Below are 5,057 nucleotides of genomic sequence, written 5' to 3'. Positions count from 1 at the left end.
AGTTTTACTGATTTTGAGACAAATGTGTTTCAAGTTCCAGTTTTGTCCAGAAGGTCTCTGTGCTGTTCTTCTAAGACAGGGGGTTTAAAATCATTCCTGGAGCCTCCCCAGCACTGCACATTTTGGATGTCTCCCTTATTAGACACACCCAGCTCAGGTCATGGAGAACTAAACTAATCAGCTGATGAGTTAATACAGCTGTGTTAAATAAGACACCCATCCATCATAGGCAGCGCCTTTTACTATACAGAAGCCTAACCCTTTAAGAATCTGAAATCGGATTGTAAAAGTAGTGCAAGTAAACATATCTATTGAGATGCATTTCTTAGGGGGCTGCATATGTTGGACGAGTGTCTTATCTAACACAGCTGTATTAACTCATCAGCTGATTAGTTTAGTTCTCCACACCCAGCTGTGTGCAGTGCTGGGGAGGCTCCAGGAATGGTTTGAAAACCCCTGTTCTAAGAAAAACTCAAAGAGAGATATGAAATGACACAGTCTGTTCAAAATATCTTTACCTCTCTTTTCTTGAATATCCTCTTCTGCAGAGGGTAGTCCTGGGATTATCTTCTTGTGAACTTTCCTCAGATTCAGGTGTGACAGTGTAAAGAAAACAACCTCTCCTTACATAAAACATTTGTCTAGATGTTGCTTTATGTTTAACCATCTGCTTTTCTCTAATTTGTTAGTAAACTTAATCGTTCCTCAATCGTAAACTCAAAAGTGTGACCTCTCTTTTTCTATCTCGCTTGCTCTCAGGAGAGCTATTCTGACACTTCCTTCCTCATGCACTGTTCTTCTGCTAATCATTAATCTGTTACTTGAACAAGGTGTGATTTTGCATGTAGAGTAAAATTAATTGCTGTTCTGGGTTATTCCTGGTATGCGGTAACATTTTAGCTTGATAAATGTTTTGGGAGAAAAGTACAAGCATTCGGATGTAGAGCTCGAGGATATGGAGAACGAGCATGTGCGCAGTGTTTATATTTCTTGCGGAAGTTGATTGCACTGAGGACATATACAATTGGATGCATACAGCAATAAAAAGGTGTAATATTGTCTTTCGGATGAGACGTTAAACCGAGGTCCTGACTCTCTTTGGTCATTAAAAATCCCAGGATGTCTTTCGGAAAAAGAGTAGGGGTGTAACCCCGGCATCCTGGCCAAATTTTCCCATTGGCCCCTGTCCATCATGGCCTCCTAATAATCCCCATATCCTGATTGGCTTCATCACTCGGTCTCCTCTCCACCAATCAGCTGGTGTGTGGTGAGCGTTCTGGCGCAATATGGCTGCCGTCTCATCATCCAGGTGGATGCTGCACATTGGTGGTGGTTGAGGAGATTCCCCCCTTCTATGTAAAGCACTTTGAGTGCCTTGAAAAAGCGCTATATAAATTGAACGCATTATTATTATTATTATTATTATCTCTAAGTGATAAAGAAGACCTAAATCTACAATTTACGCCATTTATTATGAGAATATGAGTAAATAAATAATTGAGACAGGAAAAGTCACTCTATAACAGGAATGACCCTTCTGCTGTATTCATGTTTGCTGCATTTATAGAATAAATCTTAAGAACAGGGCTATTCGTTTAGCTTAATTCGAGGGCTGGATTATCAAATTGTGTGGGTGGGGTGGTAGGCTAATAACAATAAATAAGATAAAGTACACCTTAAAAAAAAGTATTGTGTTTACTTGGAAAGGTGATACCCAACAGTATGCAGATATGAGACCATAATAAATAAAAACTAATATAGAATTGACATGGTCTTTGTGAATTACAGTGGGAACTAAGCTAAAAAAAAATACCGTGTATGACTTCCATAAACACTGTATCCATAGGGGCTGCCATTGGTTTTCTCTTTCATAAGTTCACTCAACATTGTGTAGTTATAACGTAATGGGAACGCCCCCCTGGGTGTCTGAAGCCCTTATGGAATCCCGACCAATTAATTGGCTGATGACCATCTGCTCCTCAGATTTCTCTGCATTCACGAAACGACCATTTCTAGCCCTTTCCAGGCCCAAAATATTGGATTTCGCACATCTTTCTTCTTCAGTACTGCAGCGACTGCAGATAGTGGAACTTGGTTCTCCTTCCGGTGAAGTGCAATGGAATTTCGTTGTTGCCTACCACCGTGCACTTACTTTACTGCGAGTGACGACCCCCACAGTTAGTTTGTTAAATGTTTGCGTTTCTCACATGCGCGTGAGATGGTTCAGGGCAATTCTAAATGTAAATTCTGTTACAATCTCCTTCTCAAAACCCTTTGCTCAAGGCTTGCGGTTTTGAGAAGGAGTCATCCCTTTTGCCCTGTTGTGCGCCTAAAGCCGCTGAGGCCTGGGGTTCGGATGTAGAGTTTGAGTATATAAAGAACGCAAAAGAAGGGCCTCGCCCTTTCTCCCCTCCCTCGAGCATGTGCGCCGTGTTCTGCCGGTCAAATTCTCTCATGACTACTTATGTCCTAGCCCAGAGGGGCATGAGACGGTTTCTTTCAGGCTAGATTATGCAGTTTTCACTACAGCGGAAGACTCCGAGGATTTCGGACCTGCTTTAGTCGACGACGCTTTCCCGCCTCGCGGCCAGGAACCACAGCCTTCTGCGGACTACTCGGAGCTCATCAACGTGCTTTCACGCTTTACAGAAAAGATCCCTATTGACTGGCTTAACAAAGCCCGTGAATAACAGTCCTCCAAACTTGGTGAGAGATTTTTAAGTGGTCCTAACTCAAGGCCCGCGTGGAAAAAGCTGTCCCTTTTCAGTAAATCTGCATAGTGCAGAGCAAAGTCAGTCACCTACTTATAGCCCTATTCTGGCTGTCCCAGGCCTGGTTCTCAGACATGATTCTTCTTCTAGATTTCCCTCCCTTGGAGATTCCAGTCAGAGAAGGCCTGCTGTCTCAGCTTCAGGCCATGATTTGGCCTCTTCATGCTGAGATTTGAATGCTGTGGGTATGGCCCATCAGAGGCTGCTAGCTCTGAGCAATGATCTTCCTACCGATGTTCAGGAGACCATTGTGAGTGCGAGAGCCCCCTTTATGCAAACCAGCTCTGATCAAAACAGAGTATTTACCATGGGGTGACGGAGGCTATTTCACTGGCATATGAGGTGCATCGGTTTATCTTCTATTATCTGACACTTTTGTAAGATTCTATAGTTTGGATATCGGCATAGCTCCGAGTTAACATGTTTGTCTGCTTGACTCGGCCATGCTGGATATCTAGTATTCTCTGAGCCTGATACAGCAGCGTTTAGCTTGGCGAGTGTGGTACATCGTTCCCATTGCGTCATAGTTACGGAGAGTTGAGTGAACCTATGAAAGAGAACCTATGTTCTCTAAATAGGGAACGAGCCGCTGCATTCACTGCCAAACTCCTCACGCTGCCAACAAGCCACCTTTTTCGGCAGAGAAATCTGAGGAACAGATGGTGCGCACACCAGTATAATGCAATGACGTATAATACCCGCACCATCAGCCAATGAATTGTCATCATTCAATAAGGGCTTCAGACAATCAGCACACCAAGGGGGCATTCACATTGCGCCATAGCTACGCAGCGTCTCATTCCATATTCAGAGAACATAGGTTAAACCTGTAACCTGAGACGTTTTGCGGGCTATATGACGTCAGAGCTCGTGAAGTTCAAGGGTGGGAAGTCACGGGTTTGATTGCCGTTCCAATGCACTTTCACGGGTAGAAGGTTTTTAAAAACACAGGTTATGGGTTGCCTGGAACATGGCATTTGTTATAGTGTTCCAGGCAAGGTTACGCCAAACTGCCTGAGCCCAAGGAGTTGTGGTAGCTAGATGTAAACAAGGCATGGCGGACCAAAGGTGCTTATCTTGCTAAGATAGACCAGGTACAGTTGGTACAGGGGTACATTTGAAATACCACAAATAACTTGCGTATGCAACAAGTCAACAATTTGCTTCGCACATGCATATTAGCGACCTCTTCAATCATGGGAAATATGAAGTACATTCGCTTCTCCAGTCCGAAAATATTGGCGAAAGTTTTTATCTACGGTAAGTTTTCATTTCATACAACGAAAAAGCTTCTTGTATCATATTCTTGTATGATATACATATTCTTGTATCATATACATTTTTGTATATTTGTGGCATATTTATCTATATTAAATGGAGGGAGATGTTAATCACCATTTAAATTGTATCCGACTACGCCACCCTGGTGGAAGGCCAGGGAAATTAACTCCCAGTAAAAGACACACAGATAAGTTTCACCAACTGAAGGCAAGGAATTAAGAGAGAGAGACGCAAGTAGCAATACAATAAAATAGACTTTATTATAAAAATCACAAGCACTGATTAAAACCCCCAGACACACCAACAATGGCAGAATTATAATACACAGGGCCAGGAATAGTGGGAACTAGGCAGCTGTGCGTTTTGGTGTTTGACATCATCCGTGAGTATGCTGTTCTTGTCTTTCATATTTGTTGTGTTGAAATGTTTCTAATTCTTATACTCCTTGGTTAAAGGGAAAGGGGAACATTTAAGTCTGGTTCCTGATCTCAAGTGACGCAGCTGCTGTTTTGCTTACGGGTCTCTTCTGGTTTTGATCGTGTCATTGACGGTCATTTGGACTGTGTAACGTTACTGCTTTGAGTCATCTGGGCAGTTAAATTGGGCTTTGGATGTGTCAGCAAGGCAGCTTATCAGTTAAGCTTTTGTTTATTTTCCTTTTTTTGGTATGTATTTGTTATAAGTTTGTTTCTTTATTATTATATTTTTTTAGATGTATTGCTTTAGCGCCATTCAGGTGCTGGTAACTTGTTTTTTGTAGGCCTATGTGGTGTCCTCTGGAGGCCTGAGTGTTCGAGCTGCAACAGTTACTGTATCATTTTGGTGTTTGGCTGATTTTAAATAATTGTTATTGACTGTTGTTATCTTGAATGTTTTTCTCTCTTTTTCCAGGGCCAGTGAGGTCGTGTGTGGAACTGGGAAGGCTAGCTGATTCATTCTGCGGTGTTTCACAGTGTGCTGTGTGCTGATACAACTTCCCTTTGGTGGGTGTGTGATGTTTGCTTT

The sequence above is a fragment of the Pseudorasbora parva genome, chromosome 9 (assembly GCF_024679245.1).
Source record: "Pseudorasbora parva isolate DD20220531a chromosome 9, ASM2467924v1, whole genome shotgun sequence".
Classification (NCBI taxonomy): domain Eukaryota; kingdom Metazoa; phylum Chordata; class Actinopteri; order Cypriniformes; family Gobionidae; genus Pseudorasbora; species Pseudorasbora parva.
Note: the sequence above shows the minus strand (reverse complement) of the source record.